This window comes from Helianthus annuus, chromosome 2, assembly GCF_002127325.2.
Source record: "Helianthus annuus cultivar XRQ/B chromosome 2, HanXRQr2.0-SUNRISE, whole genome shotgun sequence".
NCBI classification, from domain to species: Eukaryota; Viridiplantae; Streptophyta; class Magnoliopsida; order Asterales; family Asteraceae; genus Helianthus; species Helianthus annuus.
Window position 1 is genome coordinate 85,555,948 of NC_035434.2, and position 23,739 is coordinate 85,579,686.

The window sequence follows — 23,739 nt, forward strand, 5'->3', positions numbered from 1 at the left end:
TGATAGAGCTCCACCTCCAACTAGTGGATGTCATCACGTGTGCAGTATTCTCGCTTGATCAGTTCCTTGAAATCGTTCCAAGGGGTGGCGTTAGCAGCTGCCAACCCTAATATCTGAACTTGCGCGTTCCACCAGGTCAGCGCAATTCCTTCCAAAGTACCAGTGGCGTATTTCACCCTGCGAGCCTCAGGGCATTCACACATTTCAAACACCGACTCGAGCTTCTCAAACCAATGGAGGAGTCCCACTGCTCCTTCAGTGCCACTAAATGTGCTTGGACGACAGTCCATGAAGTTCTTGAAAGTGCAAACAGGTTGCTGAGCGTGTTGACCAATTCTGTAAGAATAGGACAAGGTTAAACACAGGAGTTGGTCTAGAAGTGTAGGATCTAAAGATCTTAGTGTGAGTTACAACTGCAGGGTATACCTCCTGCTTGGGCGGCTGCAAGTGCCGCAACAACTTGTTCGTTAATGAGAGCCGTCAACTGAGCTTGAGTCATGTTAATACGTCCAGACATGATCTTCATAGTAAAAGTAACATAAGTGAGAGAGAGGTTCGCGAAGAATGCGATGACAGAAGAGAGTAAGCACACAAGTGTTCTCAAGCAATAGTGGTTATGTGTATCTAAGCATACTCTGAGCAAAGTTCTATGTCTAGCAAGTAGGCAATATAAACATAAACCATATTACCTAGGATGTTGAGTCTTGCACGTGGAGCGAAGCGTCGTTGTGGATCGTTGAGAGCACTGTTCTGGTTATAGTCTGGTTTTAATAAAAACGTTTTCCCCTTATTAAAACCAAGTTCTCTATAACCAACGGCTCTGATACCAATCTGTCACACCCCCAAAATCCACACGCGGAGTACCACCGCTTGGAGGCGTGACATGACCAGGATCAAGCCACCAATCATATTGATCGTATATGTAAATAGTAAATGTCATTCTTCAATACGAAAGGTGTTTTCAAAAACCAAACATAAACAAGTGTGTAGCAGAAGCATTAATGTAAAAACCCAACATAAGTATTAAGTTGATATGTCATAAAAGTGTTTATCATAATATCCACAATCCGTGCCCACAACGACTGCGCCTCCCGTGCAAGCTCCATGAGTACCTATGGTCCTGCAAGGCATGTAACAGAGAGTCAACAACTAGTTGAGCGAGTTCACATTGGTTTGTTCAGTTATAGTAATCGTATTGTAAATCGTATGTTCGTTTAGTGATCCATGTATCGTATGCATTTGTATCGCAACCCTCTAGGCATGTGTGCGAAGATTAGTGGGAGTTTCCCAAGTATTCTAGACTAGGTATATTTGTATCGCAACCCACCCGGCATGTATGCGAAGATTAGTTCTATTATCGCAGCCATTCCCGGCGTGTGCGCGAAGAGAAGTATTTGTATCACTAGTCTAGCAGTATTTATCAATAACCTTCCTCTCCCGAGGCCCATAGTACTTAATCCCGATAATAACTTAAGTACAAGTAATCATCCAAAAACCCATTCCCAACCCTGGGAACCCCATGCCTTGGTAAGAGTGTGAACTCACCTTGGTTTGCTCGGCATATACATAGAAAGGTCAAGTCTAGCTGCTAGTGGTCAACCACGTCCTAACATGGTTACCATACAAGTCAGGTTTTGGTTTCGAGTAGTGCACATAAGTTTCACATAAGCTAGCAGGTGATTAACACATATCGATCATGGCAAACACACAGTGCACGTAAACATATTAGCAGTCAATTCCGTAACATCTGATACTTGTACGATCCAAAGGTAAAGCCCAATAACAGGTGGCCCATCATGTTGTGCGTTCAGCACAGCCTTGTGCGATTCACAACATGTTGTGCGTTTCCGTTAATCATCCGGCCCAAATAACAAGAAGCCCAAACAAATCTATAAGCATAAAGACGGCCCAAGTAATTAAGCCTAAGCCTTGTGCGATCCGGACAACTTGTACGATCCGTTCGACTTGTGCGATCCGATTGGGTTGTGCGATCAGAACTAGCCCTGCCCAACATGAATATCCGGCCCAACAGTTAACAAACATAACAACTTGTGCGATCCAACAGTCTTGTGCGACTGGGGACCTCTTGTGCGATCAGGTCATCTTGTGCGACCAGATCAGCTTGTGCGACTATACTTCTTGTGCGATTTAGTTTAAATATTCCGGATATCATGCCATTCGGTTACAATCATTCAATAGTTTCCAATTTTACAATTATCAATCAACAGTTTCTATCCTAACTAATGTTCAATCAAACCAAGTAATCATCAGCAATTCATATGAACTCTAATCATATTCAAATCATAACAACACATATTAACTATTAAATCATGGAATTAAATCACACCACACATTATACTCGATTGTAGCTCTAATCCGATTAACATCATCATACACATATGAGCCGATTTCTTGACATTAACATTAACAGTTACATCACCATTAATCTGTTATCATTCCCAAATCATCATGTAAAACATACATATATCACAACATCATGCAACCTTATTATTAACGATTCCACAAACAGGAATCCTAAATGGATTTAATCAATCATATAACAATACACCTTCATCGATCAAGCATAAAATCAAATAACAACAAACACTTAAAACACTAACCGGATTAGAGATGAATCAGGGTTAATCCGAATCACAAGCTTCGAGGGAGAGGGTGTTGTTGCCGTCGAGTTCTAGAGAGAGTATACCCTCTACTCATGGGTTATGCGACACAAAGGGGGTGGGCCGAACCCTCTTAATGGGCTGCCCATTCGGTTCACTCACAAGAGATGTGTGGGCCGAAAGTAATAAAGCCCAAAGGCTTGTGCGTTCGAGTTGCTATTGTGCGATTGGTTTATTTCGTGTGATTCCAATACATATACATACAAGCACAAACATATTCATATAACATTCACTTATAACATTCATTGAATCAACATATCAGATTATCACACTGAGTTCTCATACATAAGTTCAAAACATGCTACACTAAGCACAAAGATAGGTTCTGAAATACGAGTTGTCACATCAGGTGTGGCACTACTTGAATCTGAGTGTTTGCCACATTCAGAATTTTGAGAAGCGCCACACCCATTATCTGATGTACCAGAATCTGCAACTTGAATGTCAGGTTCATCAGATGATCCTTGTTCATGAGTTTCTGATGTATCGGTTGATGTTTCAGGCACACTAGAATAGTTGTCTGAATCACCAGAAAAGATTTCTGAATCACTTGAAATAGGTGTTTCAAGTTTATCACTGAATACATCAGATTTCCTTGATAAAACATTTTCATCACAACCATGATCTAAAAACACAAAACCAGATTCATCAGTTTTAGTAGGAACACCCCGACTCTCAGCATACGAAGACATAACGTAGTTCCAAATGTCAAGATCACGTTTAGCAGCATTCGAATCATCAGCAACATTAGCAACTTAGCAACGTTTGAATGTGATTTGTCATCCACTGCAGACTGCTCTTCAACTATCACCGATTCTGCACATGAACCAAAACAGTTAACATTATCTACAGAATCAGAATCATAATTTGACAAATCTTCTTGGGACTCCTCAGTTGACATCTTTACTGGTTCTGATTCATCTTTCTTTTTCATTTTCCTTTTCAGATTCCCCAGCTGATTCGTTTGAGCAATTTTTATCTGCATTTTAACAAAATTCATTGGTTTTTGAAAATCAGCGGTTCTGGCATTCTTTGGTCTGAAGGGCTCCCATGGAACATAATCACTTGGTTTACCATAAATCATTTTATCATAATTTTCTATTTCTTCCTCAGTTGTGGGCAATCTTGAGTAATTATGATTATATGGCGGTGGAACCTGTTTGTAGCCCAAACCCTTACCCTTGTTGTAACACCCCAACCCGGATGGGTTGGCGTGTCACTGTAACATCGGATCAGAATAGAAGTCATAATTCCATTAATTAAAGTTAGGCTTACATTTCAAAATATGGTTCATAGCCCTCAGACCTAAAATATATATTTATTTTATAAAAGTGACAAACATCTTCGGTTAACATCCTAGGGTTTATTCTTCACTCTTCACCCTGCCCAAAGTAACCTGTGAGCCTGTAGTGAAATGAAATATACGGAATGAGCGAAATGCCCAGTACAGAATAATAGGCTCAAATAGCAAACAAATGACTGAAATGATATTACTGACAAGAAGCACAACACAGCAAAACATAACATATAACTGAACTGAATCATGTCATACGGATGTACCCAAAAGCTAAATAGAGGTGACAGCCACAAAGTCTGTCACATGAGACGGAGCAGGTTGGCCTACCCGACATCCATCTCCAGAAACATACCTAGGATATATCCATACGCCACCTGGTCGCTATGTACCACATTTGTACCTAGGGACGCCGTGAACTGAGAACTCCATCATAGGAGGAGCCAGAGAGCTTAGAGTATCAGATCTCAAATAATCAGAAATAAATATAACACTAACATTAACAGACATATAAGTATCAGGATATGCGTTAATGAGCACAATATAATCATAAACTTATCGCATGTTGTCAAGTTGAATAATAATTTTTTAATCGGAGTAAGAAATGAATGGACGGTTAATTGAATCGAGGCTCAAAGACGTTGGAGTTTTCAAGATATATATATATATATATATATATATATATATATATATATATATATATATATATATATATATATATATATATATATATATAGGACAAAGATCCGTTAGGAACCACCCTTTATTGCGAGAACCGCGAGAACCAGTGTGAACACAAACAGTAATACCTAAAAAAATCTAAAAAACACCCAAAAAATTTTTTTTTTTATTTTTTTACTATTTTTTATATAAAAATCGCTACTTTTAGTATCCAAAAAAAAATTTTTTTTAAAAAAAAAAATTTTTTTTTGGCTACTAAAAGTAGCGATTTGAACATAAAAAATAGTAAAAAAAATAAAAAAAAAATTTAGATTTTTTTTTTGATTTTTTTAGATTTTTTAGGTTTTTTGGGGGGTTTAGTTTTTAGCATTTTAGCTTGGGGGGGGGGTGGGGGGGGTTTAGGTTTTTGGGGGGTGGGGGAGGGGGGTTTAGGTTTTTTTTGGGGGGGGGGGGGTTTAGGTTTTTGGGGGGTGGGGGTTAGGTTTTTTTTAGGGTTTTTTTAGGTTTTTCTAGCTATTTTAGCTTGTGTTCACATTGGTTCTCGCGGTTCTCGCAATAAAGGTGGTTCTCGCATGAACCTTACCCTATATATATATATATATATATATATATATATATATATATATATAATATACATACATGTATTATAAATAAGGGTTTGTACAAACGAAACATATAACAAAGGGAGAGGGTTAAGGATCCGTACCTTGTTTCTTGATTGTCGTCTTAAAATATATAAACTTGTCAAGCATGTTCGTATAAACCTACATCGTGTCAATATATTTTATAAGGTTGTGCCCATACATAAAAAGTATATATGTAATTTGTTTGTTTAATTCATGTCTAGTTTAAAACCTCAAGTTTGTCTTAAGTAATCATGAATTAGTTTTGCATAGATTAAAGAATGTTTAAATAAAATAGAAGTTAATTAAAAATCAATGTTAGTTGCAAGATTTGAACTTGTGACTTAAAGGTTGTAAGAAAAAGGTTTTAACCAATGAGCCACTTTATCATTAATATTACTGTTATAAAATCTGGTTATTTAAACAAGTAATCTGATGTCATTAATTAAAATATGATTCATAAAACATAAAATTTGATAACAAAATATAATGTCACCAGCAAGGTTTGAACCCAAGACCTCTAGTTTCTAAGTCCCAAGACTTATCCAACTAGACTACACCACTTTCTGTCGTATATGTTGAAATCTGATTTATTTAACAAGAATTCTGGTGTGTTTAAATATGATTATGAGGTAATAAAAAGAATATCTCTTACAAGATTTGAACTCAAGACCTCTAAGTTATAAGTTAGGGCCTTAACCAGTGGACCACTTAGTTATTTATGTTTGATTTACGCTTTCTGATGTTTTATATAAGAATTCTAGTGCATTTAACATAAATTCTGATGTTTTTATAAAATTCTGATGTTTCATCAGAAATTCTGATGTTTTATCAGAAAATCGGATATTGCATCAGATCTCATCAGAAAATCTGATATTGCATCAGATCTGGTGCATTACATCAGAATCTGGTAAAATTATGTCTCCAGTAGGATTCGAACTTGAGACCTCTGGGTTGTAAACCAGCTGCTGAACCAACTGGTTTATCTTCTCCTTCATCATCTTTTATAGAAAACTAACATTTACATAATAAATTCTAGATTCCATTTTCATTATCGTTTAACCTTAAAGTATCAAAAATAAAAATTTAGCTAATGGTTACCTTGGTCAAAAACACGTTTCGGTTACGAAAGACGTCGTCGGAAAGTACGTAAGTATCGCCAGAATTTGTATTTCTTCACCAGAAATGGTTTCGGGTAGTATGTTTTCCGTGGTTTAAGTCTCGAGTGGTTTAGTAGAGATAGTTAAGTGGTTAGGAGGCATAGTGGTGAATGAGAAGTGGTGTCGGTATGGTGTTTGGTTTCGGTTACGGTTACCGGAACCGGGTTTTCTTTTTCTTAGTTAGAGTTGATGGGAAAATGTGTAGTGTTTGAAGGATGTTGGGGATGCTTGGCAAGAGGATCAAACTCTCTATTTATAGAGGGAAATGGAAGTCCTCGTTGATGAAAGTTTCAAATGTCTTTAGAGGAAATAATTCATGCAAATACTATTTTATTCAAAAATAATTCTCATCCACACAATTAGGCAAGTTGTCTGGCAATTTCCTTTCTGCATATTTTTCCCACTTGCAAATTATTGTTGCTATTGTCTAGTTTTATTTAAATAGAAAGGAAAATTAGTATTATTATCATTATTATTTTCGGTTATTACAACTATTACCCCCTTAAAAGAAATTTCTTCCTCGAAATTTGCAGATCAGAATACGAATCGATAAGGTAGTATATTAAAAAAATGAGGGCTTCATGACGGATACGCTGATATATATGATAAAAATCCCAAAAGTGCACATTTGTACCTGTAATTCACAATTATGTTCATGGCCATAATTGTCAATTACCTTACAACCATGCCCTAACGGTTCTCCATCGTACGTACAAAACCATACGAAAAATCAATGGATAACAGAGTAACTATCGATACTAATATCTACCACATATATTTAATCACAGAGATACTCATATAAATCAGAATATAAGTAAACACAGAAAGAACATAAATTTCACCACACAAACAAAGCAAGGTTCATAATTACCTGGACTAAAGATTCTATGACTCGAAAAGACTAGGATATGCAGAACGCATTGATTCCTTGATTTCCTAGGTTGTTTCTCGTTCAGTATGGTTCTTCCACAGAACCTTAATGAAAGGAATCACTTTCCTATGCATAACCCTTTCATGACGGTCTAAAATAGGTTCAGGTTCTTCCTCATAAGAAAGATCCTCATGAATGGTATGCAACGGATACCTAATGACATGGAGCTGGTGATAATTGTTTCCTCTCAGCACGGATACGTGCAAGACATTATGAACATGCGAGAGTTGAGGCAGTAATACCAGACGATACGAAACCTCTCCAACTCTCTTTAGAATTTCGAACGGGCCGATAAAACGAGGGCTAAGCTTTCCCTTAATACCAAATCTACGGATACCACTGTGACATCAGTGCCTCCACGGCCATCAAAAAAATTCCTAACCAATGAAATATTGTGTTTCATACTTGGGATTTGTTTAAATATGTGTATCATTTGCACATATCAATTCTTGTTCGGTTTCGAGCTCTAAATCGCTTCTGGAAAGTTATACGCAAACTGATGCGTAAACATAATCAGTTTAACGCGACAAACACTCCGGGATAGTGACATAGGCTCAACATACCTTAAATAACCTTTACATAACTTAGAAATTAGTTTTGGATGGTTTGGTGTGTCGAAATCAAGTTTGTTCGATCGCAGGGACTATTTGCGTCAAACTACGAAACTATACCGATTTGTATAGTAACGAACATTCCGGAACTTGATCATAAGTTAAACATGCCCTAAATATACTTTACATAGCTTAGAAATAGGCTTTGAGGTGTTTTGGTGCGCAAAAATAAACTTACTGATCAACAGGGACTAAAAGCGTCAAAAAGTGCCCAAATGACCAGATTCATTGTATCTAGTCCAATTTTGATGTTTTGATGGATTTTAATCCCAAGTTTTGCATTCTATGGGCTAACATTTAATGGTATTTCATGTCCCCTTGTATTGCAATACCATGTGCCCACATGATCAAGGCACGAAATGCGAGAAACGATCATAACGGTTCTCCGAAATCTATAAATACCCAAGCTCTCATTCCATTTTCCTCACACCTTGATCTAATTTTATGCTCTAAGTTGAAGCTTTATGCTTCATACCTGAGTATTTAGATCAAGTTCTTCCTAGCTTGGACCCTTTGTAAGTTTCTTTCATGCTTTTATGCGTTTTTAAGCACGAAAGTCAAACTGTGTTTGACTTTCTGCTTTGACCAGGTTATGGTCAACACAAAGTTTGTTTGAACTTTGCAACGTGAACGTAATCACGATGGTTATAGTCCCTTTTAACTATACCTACTGATTACCACGTTGATTAGGTGTAGTGACGAGTCATAGTTTCGGTCAAAATGCGTATTCATGCGTATTTTGCAACCAAACTATTCTTAGGTATCAAAACCTTTTGTTTTGATATCAAACTTGTTTTCTAACTTCGTTAAACATGTTTTAACATGTTTAACTCCTCACTTTTAGTTTAGTGCTTATATAGGGGCGTAAGATAAGCGGTCTAAACAACCGCTTAGACTTTCGAACCCGACCCGTTTGGTGGTTCATTAGGATCCGAACAAACATATTTTGTGATCATAGTTGTATAGGGAATAACCTTCCGAGGTTATACCTTATGGTCACTTCGTTTAGTTAGTTGTATGATAGGTAATTTATATGCCTTAGGAAAATGACCAAAATGCCCTTTTTACGCATAAATTCATTTTAAGCATATGTAACCTAAATTTTTATATCTAAACTGATTAGGTAACATTATTAGACATGTTAAGGCATATAATACTTGTCATAGGACTAGTTAGGCGGTCCAAACGCGTTTTACGCGAACGACGCATTGAAGTAGCGTAAGCTACCTAAACGAGTCGTAATGGGTCGTAAGCACTTAGGTTAGGTTTCGATTTAGTATGTAGGCTTTGTTAAACCATGTCATATGAGTTCCAATACTCATTTGGTTTACGAAACCTCATCCTATCTGATCTTCCGATTTAGGTCTGGTTTATTTACGTAGTTACTTATATTAGGTGCCGATTGATTTCCGTGATTCCTCTAGCTTTGCTTGGTTGTTATTCAAGACTTCTAAGCATTCTCATGTGAGTACATAGTTCCCCTATTTTACTATTTTCGATTGTTTCGGGGTGATTCATATGTGTTAAATGATTTTGATGTTTTTAACGATGGTTTCGAAAATGATTAAAAATGGTTTATATTAAATTAATAACGATTTCGATAAAGTGAACAAACTTGTTGGTTGTAATTACATAACGAATAACATTCATTAATTTTAGCCGAACCGACCAGTATTAGGTTATGGTACCATAGGATTTGACAAATCCCGTTATCAGACTGCACCCATGGTTATGTGTGGGTTAAATGGGTAACGACTGAATCTGTGATTGTTAATTTACCCTTTGGTGGTTTATTAATGCGAGAAGCGATAGGCGAGTTGTGAAGGCTTGGATGTTATTAGCGAGGCGACCAAAAGTAGTTTTCACAATTAAAATGAGAATGATTTAAACGACTAAAGCGATTTTAACGAGTTAAACGATTTGGGTAGACGATTGGTTTTTGGTTAGTGTTTAGATAATGGGACGGGTGCAATGTGATGAAAACATGGTAGATACGCCGTTGGTACTTCTTATATGTAAGTGTCTTCATCATATTACATACCGTGGCGTTATTTAGTTCACTTGGGTAAACGATTTTGAAACGATGTCACATGACGATGATTTCTAAATAATATAAACCATACGAGTTTTATTAACGAGTTTTTACGAGATGTTTTACAATTTGATTTAATTAAACAAATGTTTTGGGGTAAAGAATCATGGCTACGAGATTTTACAAATTATAACCAACTTGATTTGAGTTGGTTAATTATGTTGCAATACTATACACTTTTCAAAACAAGGTTTTTAATTAGGTATTGCAACATGTAAACTAGCCATGAATCCGACACTCTTATAAACCTATGTGCTCGCCAGCATTTCTTTGCTGACTTTGTTTTTACATATGTTTCAGATGTTGTTGAATGATGTTGAATGCTAGGATGTATGCTCACATAGGACTGGACGAGGCCTTAGTTGTGACAACTGGCACAAAACCGGTAATTTTTCATACAATTTAATTAATACTTAATAACTGCAATTATGTGCTTAAATGTCAACATTGTCTGATTACATGCTATACATGTGAATTCATGCACGTTTTATACTACAAATATTGCTTCATGCATTAATGATAGTGTTACGTAAGAAAGACTAATAAACTCACCGGTAAGACACATTGTGTCAACAATTCTGCAGAAAGCAGTTAGACAATAGAATTGGGGCCCAGGAGTAGGCCCAACATCAAAAATACATTAAAACCCAAGAATGTAAACAAGGGTTAACATATAGACTTTCCGGAAGCTAGAATATGCACTAAAAAGCACCCGAAACGCAATTTAAATGCATAATTCTGCACAAATCAGCTATAATAAGCTTTTTAACACATAAATATCATGCAGAATTCATGTTTTATTATCGAGAATACCCTCCTAAGTGTCGGGAATTGAAAGGGTCACAAAAGGATACTTAAAGACCACTAAACGGAATAGTTTGACACTTTAACGAACTGGTGTTTAACCAAACAACCGGACATTTCCCGAAACACCAAAATTATACTAGAAACATTATCTTAATGTTTCTGAGCTAGTTATGGTCCCCAAACACCCTAACACACTATATAATGCATCATACACTTAAACACTAAACTTTACACTTAATTTCCAACTAAACTATCTAACTTACCATTTAAACTTACATTTACCCCCCCCCCCCTTAAAGTGGACGGTCATTGGTGACTCCACCAACAAAATCTCTACTTAATCTTTCTTGATTCCTTTTGATCTTATAGAATCTCTTAAGATCACAATCTTGGATATGCTATGTACTATGTAGGCACAATATACATTGGTTAAAAGAATTAGAGGATTATAAGAAGGTTAGAGCTCATCACACTTCACACCACATTCTCCTCCTCCTCTCTCCCTTACCCACGGCCGTGAGCCACCACCCACATCACCACAACCTTCATCTCACTTCCATGCAATCTCAAGTCCTCACAAGGTGTTAGAAGCTAGATTGAGAAGTGTGGAGCTTGTGGATCTTGAAGAACCTCCTTCATTTTCTTTTATCCAACACTTTTGTCATCCTCAACTTCTTGTGTTCTTCCCTAGCCCTTGTGCTAGTTGTAAGCTTCTTATCACTTATTGTTACTTCATATTTTGATGGTTAAAAGATGATATACGTTGTTAATCTTGAAGAACACGAAAGAACATGATCATGATACTTTAACATAAGCTTAAATACATAAGAATACATGTAAATTGTGACACCTGTGTCACTTCAACCATCAAACAAATACCAAACCAATGAAATATTGTAATTCATACTTGGGATTTGTAAAAATATGTGTATCATCTGCACATATCAACTCTTGTTCGATTTCGGGCTCTAAATCGCTTTCTGGAAGGTTATACGCGCACTGATGCGTAAATATAGTCAGTTTAATGCAACAAACACTCCAAAAGAGTGACATAAGCTTAACATACCTTAAATAACCTTTACATAACTTGGAAATAAGTTTCGGAAGGTTTGGTATGCCGAAATCAAGTTTATTCGCTTACAAGGACTAAATTCGATAAACTACGAAAGTATGTCAATTTGTACTGTAACGGACATTCCGGAACTTGACCATAAGTTAAACATACCCTAAATATCCTTTACATAGCTTAGAAATAGGCTTTGAGGTGTTCGGTGTGCTAAAATAAACTTTCTGGTCATTCAGGGACTAAAAGCGTCAAAAAGTGCATAAGTTTGCATTTTCGCGCATATCTTACGTTCTGAATATATCTGGACATCCAAAAATTTATGTAAGCATTAAAATATTTTATTTTAGTTTATGGCATAATAAAATTCCATTCGTCGTGCAATTTGGATTGTTTTTGCGTCCGTTACGACTTCCGTCGTAATTAACCGAACAACGCAACCGTACGACCAAACGAACCGACATCCGAGATATTTTTGAGCACATTTTAAGTCCCCTATATTTTAACTTCATATTAGAGCCTTAAAATAAGGTTAACGGGGCTTAAACGTGTCAAAACGCATAAAAAATCAAGTTCGGAGTCACAGGGGCCTGTTCTGCCAAAAATCAAACTTTGCTGGTCTGCACAAGGCTTACGGACCGTAAGCACTTATCCATACCGTCCGTAAGGACCTCCCAGATCAGCAAAAATGTGCTCCAACTTGATCCAGCTGTTTCCACAAGTTGCAAATGGTCTTTGAACATACTATGGACTATTTTAGGGTGCCCATGGTATTACAAAACAGGGGGTGCAAGTCTAAGGCTCAGATCGAAGCTCGGTTTTCAAGAAACGATCCTAACGGTTCTATGAAAACTATATAAACCCCATCCCATTTCACTTACAAACCCACATTTGATCTGAGTTTTTCTCTAAGTGGTTGTGTTTATACACTTCCTACCTGAGATTACTTGGAATCAAATCTTGCGGGGACCCTTTGTAAGTCTTCTTTCGTGCTTTTGTTCGTTTTTGTCGTGAAAGTCAAGATGGTTATAGTCCCTAATGACTATACCTACTGATTACCACGTTGTTTAGGTGTAGTGACGAGTCGTAGTTTCGGCCAGAATGCGTATTCTTGCGTATTTTGTAACCAAACTACTTTTAGGTATCAAAGCCGTTTTTTTGATACCAAACCTGTTTTCTAAAATCATTAAACATGTTTTTACATGTTTAACTCGTCACTTTGGGTTTAGTGCTTATGTAGGGTCGTAAGGTAAACGATCTAAACAATCGTTTATACTTTCGAACCCGGCCCATTTGGTCGATCATTAAGATCCGACCAAACACATTAGGTGACCATAGTTGGATAGGGAATAACCTTCCGAGGTTATACCTTATGGTCATGTCGTTTAGTTAGTTGTATGATAGGTAGTTTATATGCCTTAGGTAAATTACCAAAATGCCCTTTTTACGCGTAAATTCGTTTTAAGCATATGTAACGTAAATTTTGACATCTAAACTAATTAGGCAACATTATTAGACATGTTAAGGCATATAATACTTGTCATAGGACTAGTTAGGCGGTCCGAACGCGTTTTACGCGAATGACGCGTTAAAGTAGCATAAGCTACCTAAACGGGTCGTAATGGGTCGTAAGCACTTAGGTTAGGTTTCATTTTAGTATGTAGGATTTGTTAAACCATATTACATGAGTTCCTATACTCATTTGGTTTACGAAACCTCATTCTATCCAATCTCCCGATTTAGGTCCGGTTATTTACATAGTTACCTACATTAGGTGCCGTTTGTTTCCGTGATCCCTCTAGCTTTGCTTGGTTGTTGTTCAAGACTTCTAAGCACCCTCAAGTGAGTACATAGTCCCCTCTTTTACTGTTTTTCAAACGTTTTGGGGTGAAACACATGTGCCTACTTGTTACTTTCATGCTTTTCATGTTTTCATATCATATACTTGCTATGTTCATTAGTACACTATTAGCACATGATTTCATTATGTTTTTGCTATGTATGTCCATTGTGTGCATACTCTGTACATCGTTTTACATGACATTTTATGCTATGTATGTTTATTTAGTGCATACATAGTACATTATTTTACATTACCTTTTCATGCTATGTATGTTCATCATACTTAGTACATTTTACATCACATGCTATGTATGTTCATTTGTTGCATACTTAGTACATTTGTTTCACATCACATGCTATGTATGTCCATTTGTTGCATACTTAGTACATTTGTTTTACATCACATGCTTACATTTGGGTATGACATTTGGTTTGTTTAAATGGGACAAATATACATTCATTAACATTAGCTACGCCGTTCGTTAGCAGGTAGTGGTACCATAGGAATTGACAACTCCTGTTCCTGACATCCTAGGTATATTTGGATGGAAGGAAGGAATGACCGAATTCGATATACATTAACCCAGATAAACCTTTAATTTGTTTAAAGGTTATCGCCACAGTCGGAAGGCTTGAATGTATGCATTTTCACAACACCGAATAAATGTTTGTATCAGTATAGCATGCATTTCCACAAAACATGACCTTGATTTAAACCGAGTTTTACTTCAATACTTTGTTTTGTGCATTTTACCTATGGTTTAGTTGATGCTTTTCACTTGCCATACATATCATTTTGGTTACACATTACATGATTTACATTTGGTACATAAACAATTTTGACATTGGTTATACATCACGTGATTTACATTTTGACATAAACATTTTGACATATTATTCAATACATTTGGCAATTGGTTTAAACATAGACATTTTACATTGGTGGTTTGTTTGGGTAAGTGATTTAAGTAACGAGGCGTGTGTAATATGATACAAGCATGGTGGATACACCACTGGTACTTCCTATATATAAGTGCTTGTATGATATTACATATCGCAACATTGTTTAAGTCATTTCAGTTTAGACATATAATATATTTTTCACAAGACATTGTTTTACAAACAACTCATTTTATACAAACTCATTTTACTTGGTTATTCATTACTCTTTTACATATCATCTACTTTATCATCGCTTTTCAAATGATTTATAAAACAAAAACATTTTACAAGGATCATGACTGACTTTTGCTAAACAACTTTTTTTTCTAAACTTATAAGTCACGAATCCTAAATCAATAAAACCTATGTACTCGCCGGCATTTTTATGCTGACGTACCTATTTTCACATGTGTTTCAGGAGATGATGCATAGGATTGATCAAGATACACATAGTCGGACTTGGGCCTTAGTGACATTAAAAGACGCAAGACTAGTTAATTATGTTATGCTTATTTGTTGTTAAGACATTGTAATTTCTTTTAATCAATAAAACAACATTTCAATTTCCATGTGTTATGAAACAATGATTCTGTTACAACACTCCCCGACGATTCCGCCACGATTTGTTGTTTTACGTGGTCGAGGTGTGACATAAATTATGATGATTTGCTTCTTGATGAATGATGATTTGTGTTAGTGATGTTAGACATCATAAGAAACCTACTAGATTGTGATTAAACACATGATCTAATAAGTTAAAGTGGTGATCTTGTGAAAGACCAAGATCATCATGCTTTATGTCTTCATGAACATGAGTGATGAAATTGGTTTTCATATGTAAAGGTGATTTAAACAAAATACAAATCTTGTAACTAGATGATTACAAAAATAATTTTCTCAAGAAACCAAGTTTATTTATGAGATTTACAAAGTCATGGTTTCTAAGTAAACTAATCATATTTTTAGTGTTTAAACAAGACTAGGAACATGATTGTAACAAGAAAAATACAAAGGAAATATTTTTAGAAAAATCATCTTACAAGTTGTAAATGACTAAATCTTCTAATAAAGTGATTTACAAACAAATAACCATATTTTTAAGGGTAACTAAACCTACTAAATAACATGGTAAGTTACTACAAGTTTTTACAAAAACTTCAAGTTCATGATGTAGTGTAATTTACATGATCTTGGCTTATGGTAAGTCTTGATTGTATTGTTGACGTTTGATGATGATTTAAAAGAAGATAAACACATGTTTTGAAAACATGGGAAACCTCCATTTTTAGGGGAAACCATGTCAAAATTTCTATAGAATTTTGACACTGTGAAAATATAAGTTTTTGGTGAAACTTGTTCCCTAAAAATGCACCTAAAAATATTTACCAAGGTTTCCCTATTTTTTGTGTAAATTTCAAGATTAAGAAATGATGATTTCTTCAAAATAAAAATTGGTACTAAGTGTGTATATTTTTGAGAAAAATATATATATTTATTGATCACCAAATTTTGTGCTAAGTGTATGTAGTATGTATTATACGTAATAGTGTATTAGGACTTGAAAATACACTAAGTATTCCCAAGGAGTAGAAATACAAAATACACATAAACCATGCATAGACAAATACAAGAACATATATTTATGAAAATATATTTCCTATAAGATTATGTAACTTGGACAAGTTATGAACTTAAAATGAAGTTATGGACAAAAATACATAACTCGGGTGAATAATACAAGATACTTATATTTATTTTTGAGAAAATAATATAAGTAAGATACATAGTTAAAAATATAAGTTATTTTTAACAACCAAGAACACATACATAAAAGATGGTGACTTGTACTTGTGCTATACAAGTCTAGTGACTAACGTTAATAAAACACGTATAGGTCGCAACGCTATATAAGCAAACCTGGTGAAGTTTACGGCACAAGGAACGCAAAGTTGTGAGTTCATGTCCCCACTTTTAATCTTTTACATGCTTTTTAAACTTGGGGAAAATACATGTATATGGTATGTTGGATACAAAAACTAAGGAATGATACTTTAGATCATGTCACGAATAGGGTACCAGAAGCACCATTAATCGTGTACATACTAAGACCGTAGAACAAAAGGTTAGATCTAATGGGTTTTCCGGCAGCCACACTCTTAGTGATAACTAGTACCAAGCAGTGCTTTTGTGTCTCAGCCATGAATTGACTACTAAAAATGCCTATGGTTTGGATGCTTCCTATGTCGTGTCACATGTTAATGGCCTTGCAAACTATTAGCGATCTCGATTTCCTTATATTTACAGAAATACTTGATACATACAAATTACATACCATGTTTTCATACAAAGTATACAAACGTTCAATACAAAAACTGCATGAATTCACACCAACATTATGTTGACGATTTTCCAAAAACTCACATGTATTTCAGGTAACTAAAGTGGATGTGTGCGCGGTCTTACTCTTGCTCTTGGATGTTGTTTATGTTGTTAGCTATGTGTGTCAAGACTCCTATGCCGTTATACTGGGTTTGGTTGTTATGTCCCACTCCGTGTGGTTATATAAGGACCAAAACCTTTATGTTCATCTTTTAAATAAAGTTGTAAACTTTTCAGACAATGTCTTATGCTGTCTTGTGATGTAAACACTTAACCTATGTTTTCAGTTATGTAATGTTTGGCATTTGGGGTTATTTTTACGAGCATGTAGTATGTTTACCAGTCGTATGCAATGAGAACCTTTCATGATCACACCTCGTGCTTCCGCCTTAGAAAGGGGCGTGACAGATTGGTATCAGAGCTGCGATTGTAGTGAACCAGGATTCCTTCTCGTGTCTAGACTACAATCGTTAGGATCCTTTCACGAAAACAATTTTTCAAAAAGTTTTCATTGCATAAAACGTTCCGGGACATCCACTACCTAAAACTGTTTTCAAAGAGTCAAGAAAAAACACTACGAGACTTAGGGTGCACTGGAATAGCACTTGTCTTTGACTAAGAATTACCTGCAACTATGTGTAATAAATAATAGATACATACATATACTAGAAATAGAATATCTCAGGTATACGTGACTTCATCTGAAAACAATGACTTATCTGAAGGAAGTGATACGGGGATGAAACGAACTGTGCGGACTGTGCAAGGGGTTACGTAATTATGGATGCATACATAATTATGGAATTTAGTGCACAGAAACCACAGCAAGTCTTGTCATGTATCAAATGAGATTCCTTCAATACAAGAGAACGTCAAACATGAACACCCTTCCCCCAGCCTATTAAATACTCTTTTGGAGTAATGTTTTAGGGTATAAAGACAAGAACCGCCAATGCGAAGAAAGATATTTTGTCCTTTACATATATTAAACTTGTACTATGGGGTGATGTAACCCTTATGCATTTTGTTTACTTCGCAAACAATGATGTAACAAGTTGTCCTAATATGTATAGAGACTCGGTGAATATCTTATGACACATCAATATTTATCCATTTATGCATGCTTGTTGCTGTATGAATTGATTTATATGTTTGGCGGATTGTTTGATGTCACTTATGTGGGTATATGCTTGTGTATATATACTACTACTGTCTCGTATGACGATATCAAACAAATGTCTAACCCTGTTGTGTTATGTTCTGACAGAACATGGCACCCAAGAGAGCTGTGAACAATCAAGATTCTGATCAACCTCCTCCTCCCCCACTGCCAAGTACTGCTGAAGAACTGAACTCCCTGATAGAAGAAAGGATCTCCGCAGCTATCGCCCAGTACGAGGCGAACCGCACCGAGCACAGTGGAAGACCAAGCAATGCTAGACGTAATGGGAATGGAGATTCATCTGGAGGAAACACGGCTCAAGGCTGCACCTTCAAGCAGTTTCTCGACTGCAAGCCACTGAACTACGACGGCACTGGAGGTGCAGTAACTTTTGTACAATGGATAGAAAAGACGGATCCCACTATCCGTATGAGCAAGTGTACCGCGGACCAGCAAGTCACTTTTGTTACAGGATTATTTGTTGATGACGCTTTGATTTGGTGGAATTTGCAAGTCCAGACTCTGGGTGATGATGATGCGTATGGGATGACTTGGGATGAGCTAAAGGAGAGAATGAGAGAAAAGTATTGCTCTCATGCTGAACTCCATAGGTGGGAGACTGAGTTCTGGCACTTGACTATGGAAGGTGCTGACATTACAGGTTATACCCGAAGGTTCCACGATCTGTCAAGAGTGATCCCCTATATGGTGACTCCCGAATTTAAGCGCGTTGAGCGCTACATCTGGGGATTGGCACCGGAATTTCGCAGCTCGGTGGCTGCAGCAAAGCCCACAACAATCACTCAGGCTGTAACTCTGGCTGTCAGCCTTACTGAAGATGCTGTTCGTATGAAGAAGTTATCGCTAAACCCAACAGAAAAGACCGAGGTGCATGCTGAGTCGTCTGGTGACAAGAAAAGGAAGTATGCGAACCTGAATCAAGCGACACGTAACAACAAGGGTTCCAACAACAAGAAGCGCGACCCCAACCCGCCTCAGGAGGCGAAAACTTTTGCAACCATGAATGACGCTCCTGCCAGAAGATACCTAGGCACTCTGCCCATTTGTAACCAGTGCAAACGTCATCACGAAGGAGTTTGTCGCGTTCCAAAATGCGACAAGTGTGGAAAACTGGGTCACCATACTAAGGACTGTTGGGGAAAAGGAAATAGGAACGGGAATGGAAACTGCAACGATGCTGGTAATAGAAACGGTGGAGGAAATGGCAATGGCAATGGTAACCGGAATGGTAATGGAGCTGGGCAGAACCAAGGATGGTATGGTTGTGGAAGCAAGGACCATTTCAAGAAAGACTGCCCAAGGGAGAACAATGCTCAGGTTCGAGCATTTGTGATTGGAGCAAGGAACGCACTCGAGGACCCTATTGTGGTCACTGGTACGTTTCTCGTTAACAATCACTTTGCATCTATACTATTTGACACTGGTGCCGATTATAGCTTCATGTCTGTGGAATTTAAACGTATGCTTGGAATAGAATCTATTAGATTAGATATTCCTTATTCCATAGAACTAGCCAATGGTAAACTTGTTGAATCGGGTGAAGTTGTTAGAGGTTGCACATTAGAACTTGGTGAGCGAAGATTTAGCATCGACCTCTTACCTATTCAATTGGGTAGCTTTGATGTAGTGGTCGGAATGGACTGGTTATCCAAGAACAAGGCTGAAGTTGTTTGTCATGAGAAAATCATTCGTATCCCTCTTGCGAATGATGAAACTCTCATCGTGCATGGAGAAAAACGAGACGCGCCTCTGCGAATCATCAGTTGCATGAAGGCGCAGAAGTGTTTAAGGAAAGGATGTGTTGCTTTCCTGGCGCACGTTGTAGATAAGAAGGCTGAGGAGCCGAAACTCGAAGACATTCATTTGGTGAAGGAATTCCCTGATGTTTTTCCCGAAGATCTGCCAGGACTACCTCCGCAACGACAAGTCGAATTCCATATAGACTTAGTTCCAGGAGCCGCTCCTGTAGCCAAGGCACCCTATCGACTTGCACCATCCGAGATGCAAGAATTATCCACACAACTCCAGGAGTTGTTGGATAAAGGATTCATAAGACTAAGCTTCTTGCCTTGGGGAGCTCCAGTCTTGTTCGTGAAGAAGAAGGATGGAACACTGCGGATGTGTATCGATTATAGAGAGTTAAACAAGCTCACAATCAAGAATCGGTACCCGCTACCGAGGATTGATGACCTATTTGATCAGTTGCAAGGATCGAGCTACCATTCCAAGATTGACCTTCGACCTGGATACCATCAGTTAAGAATCCAAGAGGAAAGCATACCAAAGACTGCATTCTGAACACGATATGGGCAATACGAATTCCTTGTGATGCCATTCGGACTGACGAACACGCCAGCGGTATTTATGGATCGGATGAACCGCATGTGCAAACCATATCTCGATAAATTCGTGATTGTATTTATCGATGATATCCTGATTTACTCGCGAACGAGAGAAGAGCACGAGCAACACCTCAGAACCATTTTGGAGCTACTGAAGAAAGAGAAACTTTATGCGAAATTCTCCAAGTGCGAATTTTGGATTCGCGAAGTACGGTTCCTTGGTCATGTTGTGAACGAGAAGCGCATTCATGTGGACCCAGCCAAGATAGAAGCAATAAAGAATTGGGAAGCCCCCAAAACCCCAACTGAAGTTCGACAATTTTTGGGCTTAGCGGGCTATTACAGACGATTTATCGAGAATTTCTCCAAGATAGCTCAATCGCTAACTACCCTTACGCAGAAGGACAAGAAGTACGACTGGGGTGACAAGCAGAAAGAAGCCTTCCAACTGCTAAAAAATAAGCTATGCGATGCACCGATACTATCCTTACCCGAAGGCACTGAAGACTTCGTGGTATACTGCGACGCTTCGCGTCAAGGTTTGGGTTGCGTGCTCATGCAATGCCAAAAAGTCATCGCTTACGCTTCAAGACAGTTGAAGGTGCATGAAAGGAACTATACCACTCACGACCTAGAGCTAGGCGTAGTGGTATTCGCCTTGAAGATTTGGCGACACTATTTATATGGTACTCGATGTACTATCTTCACAGATCACAAAAGCCTGCAACATATATTTGATCAGAAGGAATTAAACATGCGTCAGCGACGATGGGTTGAGTTGCTGAACGATTATGACTGTGAGATTAAGTACCATCCTGGAAAGGCAAACGTTGTAGCAGACGCGTTAAGCCGAAAGGAAAGGGTTAAGACCCTAACGGTTCGAGCATTGGAAATGACTATTCAAACGAACCTCACTACACGCATTCGTGACGCACAACAAGAAGCCCTTAAGGGAGAAAATCGTAGAGTTGAATACCTCTGAGGTATGCTGAAAAATTTGGTGCCAAACAAAGAGGGAACCTTGTACTTTAAAGGGCGTATTTGGGTTCCGCTCTATGACGGTATTCGAGAAGTCATCCTTAATGAAGCTCATAAGTCGAGATACTCGATCCATCCAGGATCGGACAAAATGTATCAAGACTTGAAGGATTACTATTGGTGGCTGAGGCTTAAAAGCGATGTTGCTATTTATGTTGGAAAGTGCCTAACCTGTGCTAAGGTTAAGGCTGAATATCAGAAACCGTCTGGCCTACTGCAACAGCCCGAGATACCCATGTGGAAGTGGGAACAAATCTCAATGGACTTCATAACGAAATTACCCAGGACCCCTAGGGGGCACGATATGATATGGGTGATAGTTGATCGATTGACGAAATCTGCGCATTTCCTACCGATCCGAGAGAAAGACAGCACTGGAAAGCTCGCTGAGTTGTACTTGAAAGAAATCGTGGCATGTCATGGAGTGCCTGTCTCAATTATTTCAGACAGAGATGGACGTTTTGTCTCAAGGATCTGGCATTCCTTTCAGGAAGCCTTTGGATCTCAACTAGATCTAAGCACGGCCTTCCATCCGCAAACAGACGGCCAGAGTGAACGAACCATACAAACGCTGGAAGATATGCTTCGCGCATGTGTTATGGACCTGGGCGGCAGCTGGGATACTCATCTACCCTTAGTTGAGTTTTCCAACAATAACAGTTACCATACAAGCATAAAAGTCGCACCGTTCGAAGCTCTATATGGCCGCAAGTGCCGCTCGCCATTATGTTGGGCAGACGCTGGAGACAAGCGTATGGTTGGTCCTGAACTTGTTCAAGAGACAACCGACAAAATCATGTAGATCCGAGAGCGCATTAAGGTGGCTTGAGATCGACAAAAGAGCTACGCTGATCGAAGACGAAAACCGTTAGAGTTCGAGGTGGGAGACAAAGTTTTGTTGAAGGTCTCACCTTGGAAGGGCGTTGTAAGATTCGAAAAATGTGGAAAGCTAAACCCACGATACATCAGACCATTCAAGATCTTGGAAAGAATTGGTACCGTGGCGTACAAGTTGGAATTACCGGAAGAACTTAACGGAGTACATGATACGTTTCATGTGTCCAACCTCAAGAAGAGTCCAACCCAAGAAACAGTAATCATTCCTGCGGATGAAGTGCATATTGACGACACCCTCCGATTTACAGAACAACCCGTTGAGGTTACAGATTGGAAAGTCAACAAGACCCGAAGGAGTAGTGTCAAACTTGTCAAAGTACGTTGGAACTCTAAGCACGGACCTGACCAAACACACGAATGCGTAACGAATGTTTCACGTGCGGAATCCGTGAACGAACGTGACCGAACACACGATAACGTACTACTAATGTGATTCCATTGCTAAACTTGACGTGTACGGTACAAGAATCACAAATATACAACTTTCTCTCTCTACTTTCTCTCTCTAGAAAGTCTTCTCCAAGTCTTCTCCAAATCTTCTATCAAAATCTCCAAAATCTCTAACTAAAATCATGACATACCTCCTATTTATATGGTCAAGGCAACTAAATGAAAGTTCACACTAATTACAAGTTTGCCACCTTGCCATTTCTAACTAAATATGACATAATGTGCTAGATTTCTTCCGGCTTCTCACTACGACTCGGATTGACGAAGGCGATAGACAAAATATGCATCAACAATCTCCCCCTTGGATATTGCCGTAGTCAATCTCGTAGTGAAACTCGTAACGACTTGTCTTTCTCTCTCTCTAAGACTCGAACAAAGATGTAGCCAACAGACAACTGCACTAACAAACTCCCCCTTGAATTTTGACGGAATCTTCAGTGAGAGTCTTCAATCGTTCACAGTACTTCAATCTTGTTCGAACTTCTTCAGGAACTCAGCCTGGAATCATATGCCTGGATCTTTCTCTGGCTCTAACTTTCGTCAGACTCCCCCTATCATCATGCTGGGATCTCTGTCTGGAAATCGTTATCACCATTGAAACCAACTCCTGGCTTTCTCTGTTTAAGCTCTTCTCTGGTTCTGATGAGTCTCCTGGCTATCCGTAGCAACAAGATCAGAAACCTGCAAAACTCAACCATACTATTACAAACTAATACAATTTGC

General features: G+C 37.9%; 1 long non-coding RNA gene across 5 annotated transcripts; it reads right to left on the reverse strand.

Annotated features, from left to right (window-relative positions):
* Positions 1–2,878: 2,878 nt before the first annotated feature.
* Positions 2,879–6,668, reverse strand: LOC110918861. Of its 5 annotated transcripts, none has more exons than XR_004881195.1 (4): positions 6,381–6,668; positions 5,363–5,420; positions 4,331–4,394; positions 2,879–4,085 (listed from the first exon to the last, which is right to left on the reverse strand). It is a non-coding gene; the product is annotated as an uncharacterized LOC110918861 (long non-coding RNA). The 5 variants fall into 5 exon arrangements; XR_004881196.1 differs by having other exon boundaries at positions 2,879–3,497; positions 3,957–4,394; XR_004881197.1 differs by having other exon boundaries at positions 2,879–3,660; positions 3,957–4,394.
* Positions 6,669–23,739: the final 17,071 nt, after the last annotated feature.